The following is an 18436-nucleotide window of genomic DNA, read 5'->3' as shown; positions in this document are numbered from 1 at the left end:
ACAACCAAACCTAACACAACCAAACCTAACACAAACAAACCTAACACAAACAAACCTAACACAACCAAACCTAACACAAACAAACCAAGCACAACCAAACCTAACACAACCAAACCAAGCACAAACAAACCTAACACAAACAAACCTAACACAAACAAACCAAGCACAAACAAACCTAACACAACCAAACCTAACACAACCAAACCTAACACAACCAAAGGGGGTTAAGGTGAAATACTATTAAAATTTCTACACACTGACTTTGGGGAGAGATTGTGGGGGGCAGAGGGGACGGGGGGCAGTTATTGGAGGAGAGATGGGGGGAAGGGGGCAGGCCTACAACTAACCTAACCTATTATTAATTTCCACTAGGCCTACACCTAACCTAACAAGAGACACATTAATTTACAAACATTTCAAGATCATGCCTTTAGTGTTACTGCAGTATGAGCCAACACACCACACACCACTACACACACCATATACCACTACACACCACACCATACACCACACACCACTACACACACCACACACCATACAACACTACACACACCACACCACACACCATACACCACTAAACACCACACCACACACCACTAAATACCACCACACACACACACACACACACACACACACACACTACACGTGACTACACACACACACACACACACCATACACACACACACACCATACACACACCACACACACACACACTACACACCACACATACACACACACACACACCACACACACTACACACGTGACTACACACACATACACCACTACACACACACACACTACACACCACACCACACACACACTACACACACACACCACACACACACACACATACCACACACCACACCACTAAACACCACACACACCACTAAACACCACACACCACTACACACACCAAACCACCTCAGGACAGTATGTAGGTAGGCCTGAGTTTATATTTACACTCCTAGGCCTACCAGTGGATAGATAAGGTCACAGTAAGGTCACAATAAGGTCACAGTAAGGTCACAATTCAACATAACAAAAAAAACACCAAGAATTAGATAAAAAATAAAAAAAATAATAAAAGCCAGACGTCCATCAGACACGACACACTGCTAGTACACCTGTTTGACACGATACACCCTCACCACCACCCTGCCACGCCCACACACGCCCCTGCCTCACCCCTGCCACGCCCTCACGCCCCCCCTACCCCTGCAGTAGTAATAGTAACAGTAATAGTAAGAATAGTGAGTGAATATTGATACGCACCTTTTACTCTGGCTCTCCACAACACGTGCTGACCTCTTGCCCCGTCTTGCTCTGGGGAGGTTATTGTTATTTTTATTATTTTTTCTATTTTTAAGCAGTATAGTGTAATGAAATATGTAGATAATTAATGTGGGTTGTTTTTCTATTACTTTTGTTGATATTGGTTCTGTAGTTTTTTATTTTATTTATTTAATAGTGCTGATTTCTCGTTCTGTCTTGCTCCGGGGAGGTCTTTGTTATTTATTTATATTTTTCAATCTTAAAAGCAATGTAGTGTAATAAAATGTCTAGATAATTAATAAGTGTTATTTTTATATCACTTTTATTAATATATATTTGGTATTTTCATTTTTTTCTTATATTTTACCAATATCTCATGGCAAGATTAATTTTAGCTTTCCACTGAAGATGATCTAATAAAAATGGCTGTTCTAAATTAATAGCGGTGTTTTTTGTAGTATTAGTGATTCAATTTCAAGGAGTATTTAGGTTACATATATCTAGATTTAATTGTAGACTTGGAATGAAACTCTGCGCGGGACTTTTGGATGGATTAAAAGCGGCGCTCTCACTAACATCGCTAATAAACACCCAAAAACACAAAAAACTAACTAAAAAAAACACCCAATATCATCCCCAACACACCTAAAACTACTTAAAACACCCTAAACACACTCAAAACACCATACAACACCTCAAAATGCTCCCAAACACACTCAAAACTCACTAAACACAACCAATATACTCCAAAATCGTCCACAACACATACCAAACCACTTACAACACCCAAAACACCATGCAACACCTCAAAACTCACTAGAAACACCCAGTACACACACCCAACACACCCCAAACCACTTACAACATGCAAAACACACTCAAAACATCTTGCAATACCTCATAATGCCCCAAATACACCTAAAATTTACTAGAAACACCAAATATACACCAAATCACCCTCACACACCCCCAAAACACCCCTAACACACACCCACACACCTTAAAACACTCAGAACTACCCCAAAATACACTCAAAACACCCTGCAACACCTCAATATGCCGGAAAATACACCCAAAACACTCAAAACTGCCCCAAAACACCATGCAACACCTCAAAATGCCCCCAAAACACACTCAAAACATGCCAGTACTCAAATACACCTCCACACCACACTCAAGGCACGTCAAATACACCTAAGAGGCTTAAAACACACTATATATACCCAAAACACACTTATAATACCCCCAAACACCCTGCAACACACTTAAAACACCCCAAATGTGTCCCAAATCCAACACAATGCATTATAAAGAACGTTAGGATTAAAAGGGACACTTACCTAAATATTACACCTTGGCTCCTTCTCCTATTCCGCCTCTATTTCTCGTTTCTTGTTCGTCCTCCTCCTTTGTTTGTCCTTCTTCTTCCTTCTGTTGCTTCCGTGTTGACGTGTGAGCCTAGAAACACATCAAAACACAAGATATTACACAAAATATTGAGGAGAAGGAGGTTGACTTAAGTATTGTGACTTGGCTTCTCCTCCTCTTCCTTCTCTCTTTCTCCTTCCTTCCTCCTTATCCTCCTTTATTTCTCCTTTCTACTTCCTTCTGCTACTAGTATCTACACACCTGAACCCTGAAACACACGAACACACGCAGGAATCACCAGATATTAGGCAAAATATTGACGAACTGCGGGTTTGGAAAAGAGGCGGCAGCCCGGGGCGATAGTGAGTCACCACCTGGGCTGTGGTCATCACAGAGAACGGGAGCGGGGTCACTCGGCTAAATTACGTAAATCATTTCATTTTAAAAATGACTTTTAGAAAAAACGAAGCCACGGCCGAATGCTTGTTATTTTATGACGTGATAAATAGTAAAACTAAGTTTAAAAATATCAAAACAACTCCAGCTTAACTAGTTTTCAAAAAATGTCTAAATTAAGTATGCTAAATATAAAACAACATTCAAACTCATAAATCTGCTAAAACGCCCTGCAAAGTCAAGCCATTTTCACTTGGCGAGTGTTTTACCACATTTGAGGGAGTGTGAGGTATCTTTCAAGGCATTCCACAGCGAGTTACACCGAGAACCACAAACGTCACCAAATAAAATAAAGAAAAATAAGACGTTTTTCAACACCACCAAACACCATTTCAAAGTCCACATATTTCACTCAATAGATTGATTTCACGCCTAAAAGAGGACAGCCGATCCTTTGACACCACAAAGGCCCACTTATACCTTCAAATAAGAAACCTCAAAATTCGAGAGGGAAATTTTGACCGTTGAAAAGCCTTTAACACACGCCATAAAACACCACTAAACGCCACATATTTACCCAACACAGGCGCGCAACACACTTCAAACACAACGAAACATTTATACAAACCATAAAAACACACCATGGAAGCGTAATATTACCCTCACGAAATATTAGAAAAAAGTATTGGACCGAGCAGGCTGCCAGGGGGAGGGTGGCGGGGACCGGAGGGTAGGTAACATCCGGGGACCTGGAGGCGGGAACAGCGGCGGCGCGGGGTCCATATGTTGCCTTTAAAATCTCACCACAACAAAATGAAGCTTTGTCGGGAAGAAATGACCATGGGAGATGACATGGTAGACTGGTGGGTGCACTCTGGCACATGTTTGGCTTACTGTGAGTGAAGGACGCAAATAACAACGGCGAATATACACAACTTGCCTCTATGACCGCTTGTTTACCTAATCACCTTTACAAATCTGGGTACAGTTCGAGGTATTTTCACTCCCGTAGGTAAATGGAGGCCCAAGATAAGCGAATGGCCTTAAACACACCTTGAGTAAGTGAAGGAGGGGTGTGGTGAAGGCTGCAGGTCATGGTGGCTTGCCTTGCACTGCTGGTTCACTCTTGTCTTGCCGATTGTGCTGCTAAAAACTGCCTGGGAATATGCTAACACTTCACTTCATTGTGTGTGTGTGTATTTAGCTTGGTTCTGTGTGTGTTTTGAGTATCTATGGCTGTGCGTGAATGCGTCTGGGTGTGTAGATAGACTGAGCAGTAAACCAAAACACCACCGCCAGCACCACCACCACTGTATGTGCGTGAAGGCTGTGCTGTCTGTACGGTAACATAACATAACATAAATAATAGGATAACAAAGGGCCACCAGGGCCCATCTAGGTTATCCTGTTTCAGTCGCACAGCGACCTCGTCATCAGTACTTAAAGATACACTTACAAGTACACAATACATTAATAAATTTCTTATAAAAACTATCATGCAGCGCTATACATAATTATAAATCTAATAAATTGAAGTGCTTATCTAATCTGTTTTTGAACATTGTCAAACTAGTGCTATTTACAACCCTCTCTGGCAATGCATTCCAGAAGTGTACCACCCTATGACTAAAGAAATATTTTCTTCTATCTAACCTGCAGCCTTGCTTTCTAATCTTCCTGCCATGATTTGTAGTCCTACTTCCCTCCTCTAAGGTAAAGAAAGATCTCACATCTATGTAGTTTGTATCTGAGAACATTTTAAATAACTCTATCATATCCCCTCTTATACATCTCCTCTCAAATGAAAACATGTTTAATTCCTTTAATCTATCTCTATACTCCAGGCGCTTTAATGCTGGTATCATCCTAGTTGCTCTTCTCTGAACTGCTTCTAACATGTTGATATCCTGCCTATAGTGGGGTGACCAGGCCTGTATGCAATACTCTAAATGGGGCCTAACATAGGAATTATATAAGCTACGCACCACTTCATTACTTTTATAACTAACACACAACTGTCAATGATAACCCCATTACTACACCTATTATTAATGGGACATAATGGTTATTCTCGCTTCAGGTATCGTGGCCTTTTAAGGTGAAAGGTGCCATTTTGTACATGACAGAGGGCAGTTCCACCAGCTTGGGACACCGGTACATCCTGCGTGGACCAAGAGTAACAGAGATATTAGGGAAAATGTGGGAGGTTTGGCCGGGATGTGGTGGTGGTGGTGGTGGTGTCCGCGTGCCACTACAGGCTACCCAACGCCAGCTCCCTTAGCCATGTTGTAATCTTCCTTTCTCGTATACCTAGTGGCCATGGCGTTAATACTAGCCTTAGAGCTTTCGTTGATCTCAAGGGTGCCTTCGACAGGGCCAACAAAGATGTTATTATGGAGGAACTCATTCTCAAAGGTGTCATAGGTAGATTATTAGGATGGATCAGGGACTATTTGTACAATAGAACAGCACAGGTTTGGTTTCAAGGTGCAGTCTCCTCTGAGGAAGTGTTTGAGCTTGGAAAACCACAGAGTGGAGTCCTTAGTCCAATATACACATGCCCAAAGGTACATACACAGTATGTGTGTATGTACCTTTTTGTAGTGTGTTGAGTCAACACTTATAATAAAGGTAGCAGAAAAAAACAATGGTTTATTTGTGTTTTTATTTCATGTTTAGTATCTAAATATGATATTTCAACAATAATGAGTCACTAATGATTACAATGGAACACATGCAGCATGTTGAGTGAATTTCAGTTTTTTGAAGCATACACAATAAAAGTAACAAGCAAAAGAAGAGAGAAAAGTCAATTGGTGTACATGCAGACAAAAGCTACATAATAGTTGATCACATCAAGTACTATGCAAGATGCCACAACAGAGCATACACCATTACCACAGACCTCACACATTATTACCTTTATATATCAGCGTTCAAACTAACACAATAAGCATATCACCATTCAAAGTTACTAAATAAAAGATGCATGTTTAAGCACCTAGAAGCAGGTGGGGGTGGTTTTGTGGGAAGACCCACGTGTTTGTAAGCCCAAAATATCACTAAAGAGTATGTATGGAAAGCAGAGACGTCACACAAGCATTAAGCATTTCAACACATAGCTAGGTATCCTACATCAATGCAAACAAACAGGTTTCAATTCACAACAAAAAATCATACCATTGTCTTTCCATTCATGAAAACCAGTTAGACTGGCAATCAAGTGTATTTGGTCAAGGATATGAATGTAATGAGTGAGGCAAAGCAAAAACAATGTCAAGCAAAGCAATACAAGTGTAATAGGAAAACCTAAAGGTAATAACATTCACTTGTCATGCACAAAACTGTACTACTACAACACAATAAGCACACTTTAGTATTGCTTCAACCTAAATCAAGCAAACACCACCATAGATACAACATACCACTAATTGTTACCTTGAAAAAAAGTATTCATGCACCACACACTAACACAACACAACACTTCACAATAAACATGCTATACACAAAATAGATAACATACCTTTTCCTTCACAGGCCATATTGAAGCTCAAATCAATACAATATCATAACAATATACAGTAAGTCCTCGTTATACGGTACATGTGCGTTCCTGAAAACCTTAGCGTATATCAAAATTACCGTATACCGAACCCATTACAACATGTAACAGTAAGGAATGCGTTCCAGCACGTCAAAAGTCACCCAGACACAATTGAAAGCTACACCACTTTCTTTGCAGACGACACAAAACTTTGCAAGAAAGTTGGCTCGCACGATGAAGGTGGAACTCTACAGCAGGACTTAGATAGACTATGGGAATGGAGGAAAAGATGGGAGATGGAATTCAACATTAACAAATGTAGCATCATGGAATTTGGGAAGAGCAAAAACAGGATACAAACTTGGAGAAGAGAAGATTAAGAAGGTGGAAAGTGAAAAGGACCTGGGAGTTCTCATAACAAAGGAAATGTCCCCCAATAAACATATCAATCCAATTGTTGGTGAGACCTACAACTTACTGACAAATATTACCATTGCATTCACATATATTGATGAAGATATGGTGAAAAAGTTATTGGCATCCTTGATCAGACCACGACTGGATGGAGTATGCAGCAGTACTGTGGTCACCTCACACCAGGAAGAATATCACCAAAATTGAAAGGCTACAAAGAGCGGCCACCAAACTGGCGGCCCAACCTTGTCGGCTCTTACGTAGGAAAAGAGACTGAAGAGACTGGACTGGAGCAGAGAAGAGAAAGAGGCCACCTGTTGACCATCTACAGAATAATGAATAATATGGAGCTTCCTGATAGGATGGACCTGCTCAAGAGGGACACAAGGGACACAAGAGGACATGGACTAAAACTCACAAAAGACAACTACAGAAGAGACTTCAAGAAAAACAGCTTCCCCCATACAGTGATAGATATATGGAACGGACTGCACAGAGAGGTGGTGTGTGCAAAGTCCACCACCACCACCACCACCACCACCACTTCAACACAAAATTAGACACTGAGATACACAGACGGGACACCACCACCATAGGCTCCTCCCGTAAAATACAACTAGCTAAACACACACACACACACACACACACACACACACACACACACACACACACACACACAGACAGATTGCAAGGAACCTTATCAGAATGGATAAGGGATTATTTGAAGGACAGGGAAATGAGAACTGTGATCAGAGAGACATACTCAACTTGGGTTAAAGTAACTAGTGGAGTGCCACAAGGGTCAGTGTTAGCCCCATTATGTTCCAGATTGATGTAAACGACATTCACAATGGGGTAAACAGTTCTATTAATGTATTTGCTGATGATGCAAAGCTGCTAAGAGTTATCAAAACCAGGGAGGACGTTTTGCTGTTACAGGAAGATATAAACAAGATCTAGGAATGGAGCAGGAAGTGGAAATTGGAGTTTAATGCCAAGAAATGTCACGTAATGGAACTAAGAAAGAGTAAGAGAAGACCGGTATGGAACTACCTCATGGATAAGGAACAAATAATGAAGACTAAAGAGGAAAAAGATCTGGGAGTGATTATACAGGAAAATCTGAACCCAAAAAACACATAGGCAAGATATTTGGATTATCATGTAAAATGTTGACAAATATAAGAATGACACTTCAATTCATGGACAAAGATATGATGAAAAAAATCATCACAAGCATGATACGCCCAAGGCTGGAATATGCAGCTGTGGTGTGGTCTCCACGAGTTCTGAAAAGGATATAAGAAGATTAGAACGGATACAGAAGATTGCTAAAAGATGGTGCCAGAACTAAAGGACCTAATATACAAAGAATGGCTGAAGGAAATGTGACTGCCAACCTTACAAGATAGAAGAGAATGAGGGGACCTAATAACAATGTACAAGATAGTCAATGGCATTGAACAAAATAGACAAGGAAGACCTGGTGCTGGTGACTGACAGAAGATGGAAGGACAAGAGGACATGTAAACAAGATCAGGATGAGGCAGTGTGTCAAGGATATTGGAAAATAGTTTTCCTCATAGAACGGTGGAAAAGTGGAATGCATTGAGCGGTGAAGTTGTTACACCACATAATGTGCATAACTTGAAGGACAAAATTGGAGACATGGAGACAGGACGCTACGAGGCCCGCTCCAACCCTGTACAATACTACTAGGTAAACACACATATGCACACATACACACACCTTCTTAGGATGTGCATTAATAGTAACATGGCAACAGGTCTGAGTGGCAAAATTGCCACAGCCTTGTCTTGCTCCCACCAACGGTCCGAGGCTGTCCCAGTGTGTCCCATCCCAAGCATGAACTGCAGGTTGTCTGTGATGGCGTGCTGGACCCCCCACACCTCCACCGCCTCCCTCATGGCCTGCAGGAGAGAGAGAGAGCGAGTGGTTTGGGGGTGTCTGGTTAGGCTAGCTTTGCTGAGCTTGGAAAGGAGGCTTAAATTGTCAAAAAAATGAGAAAAACCTAACAAAATGTAAGAAAAACAAAGGGAAACATTAAAAAAACACCAAAACACAGGAACAATGAATGAAAAACATACGGAAACATTAAAAAACATTAAAACACACCAATAATGTAAAAAAACAGAAAAACATTCAAAACTTCAAAACACAAGGTTCAAATCTGTGGGAGAGAGAGAAGGAGTGGTTATGGGCTGTTAGATTAGGTTACCTTGAAAACAAGTGTGTTTTGGGAATGTTTTGGTGTTTTGGGGTGTTTGGAGTGTGTTCTGTGGTGTTTATGTTGTGTTCAGTGTGTGCTTTGGTGTGTTTTGGGTGTTTTGGTGTGAGTTTGTGTGTTTTGGGTGTTTTGAGGTGTTCTGGGGTGTTTTTGGTGTGCTCAGAGTGTGCTTTGGTGTGTTTCAACACGCAGATGAGAGACACATCTAAATATCACCCAAACACATTCAAACACCACCAAACACACCCAAAGCACACTCAAAACACTCCTGAACACCCAAAACACACATCCAAATATCCCCAAACCACCCAAAACCCTCAAACACCATAAAAACACACCTAAACCCCACAAAAACACACTCTGTCACCCCAAACACCTCAGAAACACAGCCAAACCCCTCCAGTTTTTAAGAGATGTTTAATGATCTATTGACAGAGTAACATGATCTTTATCAAATCAAAAGCAGAAACACTCTTAAGAACAAACTTCCTCCTAACTGTGGACTTTGAAAACCAGTGGTCGCCTAGGTTGTATTTCTAAAAGACACTTGTTTCAACACTACTATTTCAATCACCCGCAAAAACCAACCCCCAAAAATGTGTGTGCTCTGCGCTTGACAAATCAGAATGACACGGGTTTTGAAGGGAGGTTTGATGGCTGTATTGACAGATTACATTGATATCTACCTTATCAAAAGCCACATGTGGGCGTTGAAAAGTGTGGCAACATAACCTATAGTTTAAAAAGACTCTAATTTCAGTCACACGGGTTTTTAAGGGTAGTTTGACAGATTAGTAGGACATCTACTCTATCAATAGCACAAACACTCTTACAAGAGAGAGAGAGAGAGAGAGAGAGAGAGAGAGAGAGAGAGAGAGAGAGAGAGAGAGAGAACTAGAAAGAGAGAGAAGACCGGTATGGAACTATTTGATGGGAAAGTAAAAATTAGCTTAAAATACATTAGCATCATAACACACAACAAAAATCTGAAACACACAAACAAACACAAACAAAACTGCAAAACACTTGTAATATCCAAAACACATTCAAATGCATCAAAACACATGAAACACACTCAAAACACACAAAACACACTCAAACACACCCAAACATATCAAAACACATCTAAACACACTCAAAACACATCCAAAACACCTCAAAACACACACCAAATGCATTCAAACATACCAAACACACTCAAAACACTCAAACACACCCAAACAGACCCAAAACACACCCAAACGCATTCAAACACAATCACACGCATATCTTCCTTATGTGAGTCTGTAATACACTTTGTCATCTGGGAGAAGGTGGTGATGGCGGTGGACAAAACTGTGGTGTTTTCAAAATATCCGTCCTGGACTTCAAATAAATCGGTGCACCTGCAAATGTTTGTTAGGTTATTAACACACACACACACTCAAACCACCCACACCAGCTCAAAATATTACCTCAAACCACCATAACTAAACTGCATTCAATCTATACAAGCCGTCACCACAACACACACCAGCATTCAAGCTGCCACCACAAACTCACACCACACAATCACCTCCAACACACACACACACCAAAATATCCACCAGCTAAATAAACCCACACACACACACACACAGACCACTTAAAACACTCAGCACACACCAAAATCATACACACACACACCACACACACACACACAGACCACTTAAACACACTCAGCACACACCAAAATCATACACACAAAATCATACCCACACACACACACACATGCACAGACCACTTAAAACACTCAGCACACACCAAAATCATCCCCACACACGCACAGACCACTTAAAACCCTTAAAACTAACCTAAAACACACTCAATACACCATGCAACACCTCAAAATTACTCTAACCGCACTCAGAACACACCCATATATTCAAACACCCTCTACACCACACTCAAGATATGTAAAATATACCTAAACACATCTAACACACACTGAAAACACACAAAATACACCCAAAACGCCCTGCAACACTACCAAACACACTCAAAATACTTCAGATTTAACCCCAAAACACCAAAATGCGTTATAAAGAACGGTAACATTAAAAGGGACTTACCTAAATATTGTGGCTTGGCTCCTCCTCTTCTTCCACTTCCATTTTTCCTTTCTTCTTCGTCCTCTTTCTTTTTTGTTTCTTCTACTGCTCCCATCTACACGCCTGAGCCTAGAAACACATCAAAACACTTAGAAAACACGAGATATTAGGCAAAATATTGAGGAAGTGGAGGGAGAGTACCTCTTGTGGCTTGCCTGCTCCTCCACTTATTCCTCCCTTTCTGCTTCCTTCCTCCTCACCCTCCTTTATTTATCCTTGCTTCTTCCTTCTGCTACTAATATCTACACACCTGAGCCAAGAAACACATGAAAACACGTAGAAATCACTAGATATTAGGCAAAATATCGACGAACTGGGCGGTAGGGAGGAGGGACCCGGGCCTGGGCCTGGGCTGTGACGTCATCAAGAGCGCGGCAACACTAGTGACTCGTCTGATTTACGTAAATAATTTTAAAAATGACTTCAAGAAAAAACGAAGCCAAGGCCGAATGCTTACTTTTTTATGACTTGATAGATACTTTAATTAATATCCAAAACATCAAAACATCTCCTGCTTAACTAGTTTTTAAAAACTGTCTAGATTAGGTATATAAAATGTATATAAACATTTCCGCTTATAACGCTGCCAACACGTCCAGCCATTTCGACTTTATATTTCTTTCGAAAAATATTAGACAATATAAACTCTCTTCTCAGGCATCCAACACTGACCTAGAACCAGAAGTGAACGAGTGAAAGAGCATACATGTAAAACAAAACCATTACACTCTAAACTCATTAAAAACTCTTGTAAAGTCCACCTATTTTCACTTGGCAAGTATTCTAACACATTCTACAGAGTCTGAGCTTTCTTTTAAGGCATTCTACAACGAGTTTGACCGTCAAACAGAAACGTAAACAAATAAAATCGAAAAAAATAAAACATACTTTAAACGGGACAAAACACCACTTCAAAGTCCACATATTTCACTCAATGGATTGATTTCACGCTTAAAAAAGTACAGACGATTCTTTGATCAAATATAGGCCCAGTACACCTCAAAATAAAAAAATTGAAATCGGGAGTTGGAAAATTTGGACGGTTTTGGCAGCTCCTATTTAAGCTATAAAACACCACTAAACGCCACATATTTACCGAACACAGGCGCGGAACACACTTCAAACACAACGAAATATTTAGAGAAACCATAAAAACACATCATGGAAGCGTAATATTATTTTTAGAGAATATATAAAAAAAAGTATTGGAACCCGCAGGTTGCCACTGGGGGGACAGGGGTGGTGGTCGGGGGGCGGGGCGGGGCGGGGGGGGCGGAGGTAACATCCGGGAACACTGCAGCGCTGGCTCCATAATCCTTATGTTGCATTTATTATCTCACCACAACCAAATTAAGCCTTATCGGGCAAACTTGGCCAGGAAACATGCAATGGTACAATAGTAGTGGTTCCATTCTGACACATGTTTGGCTTACGGTGAGTCAAAGAAGCAAATAATAGCTGGTAATACTGACAACTGCTCCTTATATATACCCATCACCTTTTCAACATTTGGGCACTGTTTTCACTCTCAGATGCAAAGAAAACCTACAAATAAGAGAGTGGCCTTAGAAATACCTGAAATAAATGATGGTGAGGCGTTGTGGAGAGTCGTGGTGAAGAGTTATTGCTCTCTTGTCTCGCCGCTGGTGCTGTCGGGAATGTCATCACTTCACTTTGTGTGTGTAGGTGTATATGGGCATGTTGTGGATGTGTTGCGGGTGTTTATGGGGTGTATAAGCAACACCACACGGCCATCACCACTATTTGTTGACATGAGCAGACGTGCACTCGGCCCACCACACTTCTTTCCCTCCTTACACACTAATCCCTTATCAACACCACTGCCACACCTTACACACCTGTTCCTTGGTGCATTAATAACCTCCACCACCTCTGTCACGGCACTGTCACCTCTATACAGGCTGGAAATATAACGGCACTCCAGTGAGCTCACCCCTGTGTCTTGGCGGGAGGTACCGACGCCATCAGCTGTGGCTCTAAAGGAATTCACTCTCTTCTCCTTGCCCGCTACAAATTACAATACTATGTTCTTCTATGTGGTAAATTCTCAGTATTTGAAACTTATCTGGGAATTATGTGTGGAATACTCAATGTTTTTATGCTTTTAATTTATTTGAAGATACAAGTAGCCGTGGGGAGGAGCTTCAAAATGTCGACATTACCAAACTCAACATTAACAACACACAATATATAAACCTAATAAAAATACACAAATAGATACAAAAAAAAAAATACGAAACAACAAAATCAACACATAATCATAAAAAAAACATGATAAACAGTGGGAGATGAGTGACAAAATATCGACATTACAAATCACTACATTTCTTCTTCCTCAGCTTATATCCCATCTTCATATGGGATCGCTGTTCCTCACTAGTCTCTTCCAGATATTCTTTTTCAGCCACCTGATTTTGTAGCAGTCCTTTTTCACTCATATTTTCTCTCAGCTTGTTCTTCCATCTCAGCTTCGGTGTACCTCTTCTTCCCTCCACATCCATAGTCATTCCTCTTCTTCGTACATAGTTTTCATCTGTTCTCATTACATACCCATACCAATTTAACCTTCTTTCTTGCATCTTTGAACTTATCTCTGCAACTTTCACTGTGCCTCTTATCAACTCGTTCTGGATCTTATCTTTTCTTGTTACACCGCACATCCATCTTAACATTCTCATTTCTGCTACATCAACCTTCTTTTCATGTACCTTCTTCATAGCCCAAGTTTCACTTCCATACATCATTGCTGCTTTGTAAACTTTACCTTTCAGTCTTGCACTTAATTTTCTGTCACATAGACATTTTTCGCCAGGAATTCCATCCACACTGAATCCGATGGTTTATTTCTACATCTAGTTCACCGTCCATAGTTACATGCGATCGAAGATATCGGAAGGCAGTAACTCTCTTAATGGCTTCCCCATCTATACTCATATCATCTCCACCATCTACCGCATTAAAGGGTAGGTACTCGGTCTTGCTTCTACTAATCTTCAAACCTCTATCCTCTAGTGCACCTTTCCATCTCGAAAGTTCCCCCCGCAGATCACCTTTTGTCTCACTCACCAGGGCCCCTCACCGAAGCGAGTATTATCCCCTTGAGTGGGGGACGAGGTGTAACAGTGGCGAGCTGCTCATTGTCGTCTGGTAACGCCATAAGTAATAAATAGGATCAGAGGCGAGGGATGACAATGGAATAAGAGTAGTGGTAAAAATACGATTGGTTTGACCTAGCTTGTAGTCGCCAGTCGTGGTGCCTCACACTGTGATGTGAGGCTGCTGGCGATAGAGGATGCTAAGTAATAAGAGAATAGTTAATTATCATAACTTGTAGTATTAAGGACATATAACAGTAAGTAACAGTAGTGAAGATGTACGGAGGTTAACTTAGATGCAGAGAGGTAGTGAGAGGGTTGTTTATGTGCAAGACTGATGACGCTGCGCGTAGGATAGATAAGGACACAGAGGATCGCTGCTGATTCTGCAGGGGATGAAGAAATAGGTCGCATGTGGTGTGCCCCAGCTGCCTCTGAAGGAGGCAGATTCTGTCTGGTCGTCAGTGAGAGGGGAGTTGCACTCCGCCCTCTGATTCTCCATACATCTTATTCTGTCCAACGCCGACCCTCATTGTCGTAAGTGTTATGTTGTAGTTCATTTGCTATTTGCTACTCAGCTGAGAATTATTGTTAAGTTCATTGCTATTACACTGTGAGTTACAATACACGTATGGTTGCCTTCGTGTCATTGTTCATGATTCATGTTACTTATCACTGTGTCAGTGATTATGTATAAGTAGGGCATTAAGAATTATCTGGTACATTATGATGTTTATATCGGTTATCCTTACGTTGCCTGTATGTTGTATTAAATAATCAATTATTATTATGATGGCTACATGTCTTATTTTGCATGTTTTTGTTTACATTTCAATATTCCTCATACTGGTGTCAATTTGATTGTCATGCAGGTTAACCGCATTAAAGCGACTAAACGACTGGGTTGTTTTGTCATCCTGAACACTACATTCGCCCAGCGGCGATTACATAGCTGCATAAGAGAGAGAGAGAGAGAGAGAGAGAGAGAGAGAGAGAGAGAGAGAGAGAGAGAGATTGATACATTTATTGTTGAACTAATAAATAATTACAACAAAGGAGGAGGATGGGCCTTGCCACCCACCCCCTGGGCAAAGACTTAAGGTTAAAGTATCACAAACATAACTCTGGACAGTATACACAACAAGAATACAAGTATTTCAATAAATAAATACACATATTGCACACCTTATTGCCTTAGACATCCTACAGTCTGGGAGCAAACTGAGGATATTCCCTGAGTATTTCCTTGAGGGTGGCAGAGTCTAGGAGATGGTCAATGAGGCTGTACAAGTCATGCTGACCTTGTGGCCTAAATTTAGCAATGAGAGAGAGAGAGAGAGAGAGAGAGAGAGAGAGAGAGAGAGAGAGAGTCCCCCCACACACACACAGGAATAAATAAATAGTCTCAAATATGTACTGAAAAATATATCTCTGTATTGAAAGCCATAACAAGACATACAAACAGACAGACATACAGACAGGCGGCGAAACTTAAGTACTAAAACTCAAATAAATAAATGAAATAAATAAATAAATGAGAGAATAACAAAATATAAATAATTGATGATAATAATGGTAATAATAATAATTTCCTGAGTAATTAATATATAAAGCTGGAATGAGAGAGAGAGAGAGAGAGAGAGAGAGAGAGAGAGAGAGAGAGAGAGAGAGAGAGAGAGAGAGAGAGTAAAATATCAATAAAATAATAAGAATAACAATAATATCCACACAGTTCTGTATAAAGAATATATATTAAAGTCTCCTATCCACACACACACACAATGAATTAATATCCACACATTATATCCACATCAATGATAAATCCACAAATATCCACACACACAATACTATTTAAAAATGACTAAATATGAATATCCACATTATATCCACACCAATGATAAATCCACAAATATCCACACACATAAAACTCTAAAATTCTATTTATGTTCCAGATTTATGTAAACGACATTCACAATGGGGTAAACAGTTATATTAATCTATTTGCTGATGATGCAAAGCTGCTAAGAGTTATCAAAACCAGGGAGGACGTTTTGCTGTTACAGGAAGATATAAACAAGATCTAGGAATGGAGCAGGAAGTGGAAATTGGAGTTTAATGCCAAGAAATGTCACGTAATGGAACTAAGAAAGAGTAAGAGAAGACCGGTATGGAACTACCTCATGGATAAGGAACAAATAATGAAGACTAAAGAGGAAAAAGATCTGGGAGTGATTATACAGGAAAATCTGAACCCAAAAAACACATAGGCAAGATATTTGGATTATCATGTAAAATGTTGACAAATATAAGAATGACACTTCAATTCATGGACAAAGATATGATGAAAAAAATCATCACAAGCATGATACGCCCAAGGCTGGAATATGCAGCTGTGGTGTGGTCTCCACGAGTTCTGAAAAGGATATAAGAAGATTAGAACGGATACAGAAGATTGCTAAAAGATGGTGCCAGAACTAAAGGACCTAATATACAAAGAATGGCTGAAGGAAATGTGACTGCCAACCTTACAAGATAGAAGAGAATGAGGGGACCTAATAACAATGTACAAGATAGTCAATGGCATTGAACAAAATAGACAAGGAAGACCTGGTGCTGGTGACTGACAGAAGATGGAAGGACAAGAGGACATGTAAACAAGATCAGGATGAGGCAGTGTGTCAAGGATATTGGAAAATAGTTTTCCTCATAGAACGGTGGAAAAGTGGAATGCATTGAGCGGTGAAGTTGTTACACCACATAATGTGCATAACTTGAAGGACAAAATTGGAGACATGGAGACAGGACGCTACGAGGCCCGCTCCAACCCTGTACAATACTACTAGGTAAACACACATATGCACACATACACACACCTTCTTAGGATGTGCAATAATAGTAACATGGCAACAGGTCTGAGTGGCAAAATTGCCACAGCCTTGTCTTGCTCCCACCAACGGTCCGAGGCTGTCCCAGTGTGTCCCATCCCAAGCATGAACTGCAGGTTGTCTGTGATGGCGTGCTGGACCCCCCACACCTCCACCGCCTCCCTCATGGCCTGCAGGAGAGAGAGAGAGCGAGTGGTTTGGGGGTGTCTGGTTAGGCTAGCTTTGCTGAGCTTGGAAAGGAGGCTTAAATTGTCAAAAAAATTAGAAAAACATAACGAAATGTAAGAAAAACAAAGGGAAACATTAAAAAAACACCAAAACACAGGAACAATGAATGAAAACATATGGAAACATAAAAAAACATTAAAACACACCCACCAAACACACCCAAAGCACACTCAAATCCCCCAAAAACACTCCTGAACACCCAAAACACACACCCAAATATCCCCAAACCACCCAAAACACTCAAACACCACAAAAACACACCCAAACCCCACAAAAACACACTCTTTCACCCCAAACACCCCAGAAACACAGCCAAACCCCTCCAGTTTTTAAGAGATGTTTAATGATGTATTGACAGAATAACATATTTATCAAATCAAAAGCAGAAACACTCTTAAGAACAAACTTCCTCATAACTGTGGACTTTGAAAACCAGTGGTCGCCTAAGTTGTATTTCTAAAAGACACTTGTTTCAACACTACTATTTCAATCACCCGCAAAAACCAACTCCCAAAAATGTGTGTGCCCTGCGCTTTACAAATCAGAATCATACGGGTTTTTAAGGAAGGTTTGATGGCTGTATTGACAGATTACATTGATATCTACCTTATAAAAAGCCACATTTTGGCGTTGAAAATTGTGGCAACATAACCTATATTTCAAAAAGACTCTAATTTCAGTCACACGGGTTTTTAAGGGTAGTTTGATGGTTCTATTGACAGATTAGTATGACATCTACTCTATCAATAGCACAAAAACTCTTACAAAAGAGAGAGAGAGAGAGAGAGAGAGAGAGAGAGAGAGAGAGAGAGAGAGAGAGAGAGAGAGAGAGAGAG

General features: G+C 40.5%; 1 protein-coding gene and 2 long non-coding RNA genes across 3 annotated transcripts in view; all 3 read right to left on the bottom strand.

The window, feature by feature from the left end:
- LOC123503435 (RRP12-like protein) overlaps nt 1-1323 on the bottom strand; it is a 14710-nt gene extending 13387 nt beyond the window's left edge. Inside the window, 1 exon segment of the mRNA XM_045253202.1 lies at nt 1273-1323. The gene's annotated coding sequence lies outside the window, so the exon portion shown is untranslated.
- Nucleotides 1324-2688: 1365 nt separating this feature from the next.
- On the bottom strand, nt 2689-4374 carry LOC123503427. Its single transcript, XR_006674466.1, has 2 exons — nt 4090-4374; nt 2689-2730 (listed from the first exon to the last, which is right to left on the bottom strand). It is a non-coding gene; the product is annotated as an uncharacterized LOC123503427 (long non-coding RNA).
- A 7033-nt stretch (nt 4375-11407) lies between these two features.
- Nucleotides 11408-13386, bottom strand: LOC123503421. The gene is made up of 2 exons (XR_006674465.1): nt 13231-13386; nt 11408-11440 (listed from the first exon to the last, which is right to left on the bottom strand). It is a non-coding gene; the product is annotated as an uncharacterized LOC123503421 (long non-coding RNA).
- Between the last annotated feature and the right edge of the window lie 5050 nt (nt 13387-18436).

This window comes from Portunus trituberculatus, chromosome 2 (genome assembly GCF_017591435.1).
Source record: "Portunus trituberculatus isolate SZX2019 chromosome 2, ASM1759143v1, whole genome shotgun sequence".
NCBI lineage: Eukaryota > Metazoa > Arthropoda > Malacostraca > Decapoda > Portunidae > Portunus > Portunus trituberculatus.
The sequence above is the reverse complement of the archived record's forward strand: the minus strand, read 5'-3'. Positions and strand labels throughout refer to the sequence as shown.